Below are 1,809 nucleotides of genomic sequence, written 5' to 3'. Positions count from 1 at the left end.
TACGGCCTGTTAGTTACAGTGAGGGCTGTTATATCCCTGGCTGAGTACGGCCTGTTAGTTACAGTGAGGCCTGTTATAACTCTGGCTGAGTACGGCCTGTTAGTTACAGTGAGGGCTGTTATAACTCTGGCTGAGTACGGCCTGTTAGTTACAGTGAGGCCTGTTATAACTCTGGCTGAGTACGGCCTGTTAGTTACAGTGAGGGCTGTTATATCCCTGACTGAGTGCGGCCTGTTAGTTACAGTGAGGCCTGTTATATCCCTGGCTGAGTACGGCCTGTTAGTTACAGTGAGGCCTGTTATATCCCTGGCTGAGTACGGCCTGTTAGTTACAGTGAGGACTGTTATAACCCTGGCTGAGTACGGCCTGTTAGTTACAGTGAGGCCTGTTATAACCTGGCTGAGTACGGCCTGTTAGTTACAGTGAGGCCTGTTATAACTCTGGCTGTACGGCCTGTTATTACTGGGTGAGTACGGCCTGTTAGTTACAGTGAGGCCTGTTATAACCCTGGCTGAGTACGGCCTGTTAGTTACAGTGAGGCTGTTATAACTGGCTGGTACGGCCTGTTAGTTACAGTGAGGCCTGTTATATTCTGGTTGAGTACGGCCTGTTAGTTACAGTGAGGCCTGTTATAACTCTGGTTGAGTACGGCCTGTTAGTTACCGTGAGGGCTGTTATAACTCTGGCTGAGTACGGCCTGTTAGTTACAGTGAGGCCTGTTATAACTCTGGCTGAGTACGGCCTTTTAGTTACAGTGAGGCTGTTATAACTCTGGCTGAGTACGGCCTGTTAGTTACAGTGAGGCTATACACACACACACACACACACACACACCCCCACACACACACACACACACACACACACACTGAAGCACATTCACACACACACACAGCCTATCTTCCCTCCTTACATAGATAGTGACACAGCCACATTCTGTTATCTCCCTGGCTACGGCCTGTTAGTTACAGTGAGGGCTGTTATATCCCTGACTGAGTACGGCCTGTTAGTTACAGTGAGGGCTGTTATATCCCCTGGACTGAGTACGGCCTGTTAGTTACAGTGAGGCCTGTTACATAACTCTGGCTGAGTACGGCCTGTTAGTTACAGTGAGGGCTGTTATAACTCTGGCTATCCTGTTAGTTACAGTGAGGCTGTTATATCCCTGAGTACGGCCTGTTGTTACAGTGAGGGCTGTTATATCCCTGACTGAGTACGGCCTGTTAGTTACAGTGAGCTGTTATAACCCTGGCTGAGTACGGCCTGTTAGTTACAGTGAGGGCTGTTATATCTGTTTATTTATATTTAGTTACTGGCTGAGTACGGCCTGTTAGTTACAGTGAGGGCTGTTATATCCCTGGCTGAGTACGGCCTGTTAGTTACACTGAGGGCCTGTTATAACTCTGGCTGAGTACGGCCTGTTAGTTACAGTGAGGGCTGTTATACCCGGCCTACGGCCTGTTAGTTACAGTGAGGGCTGTTATAACTCTGGCTGAGTACGGCCTGTTAGTTACAGTGAGGCTGTTATATCCCTGGCTGAGTACGGCCTGTTAGTTACAGTGAGGGCTGTTATAACTCTGGCTGAGTACGGCCTGTTAGTTACAGTGAGGCCTGTTATAACTCTGGCTGAGTACGGCCTGTTAGTTACAGTGAGGGCTGTTATAACTCTGGCTGAGTACGGCCTGTTAGTTACAGTGAGGGCTGTTATAACACAGGACCTGACAGTCTGTACTGTCTATCACCCAGAGTAAGGACTGACAGACTGTACTGACCATGTAAACACAGGCTGTGGACTGTCTATCACCCAGAGTA

This window comes from Oncorhynchus nerka, linkage group LG27 (assembly GCF_034236695.1).
Source record: "Oncorhynchus nerka isolate Pitt River linkage group LG27, Oner_Uvic_2.0, whole genome shotgun sequence".
Lineage (NCBI taxonomy): Eukaryota > Metazoa > Chordata > Actinopteri > Salmoniformes > Salmonidae > Oncorhynchus > Oncorhynchus nerka.
The sequence above is the reverse complement of the archived record's forward strand: the minus strand, read 5'-3'. Positions refer to the sequence as shown.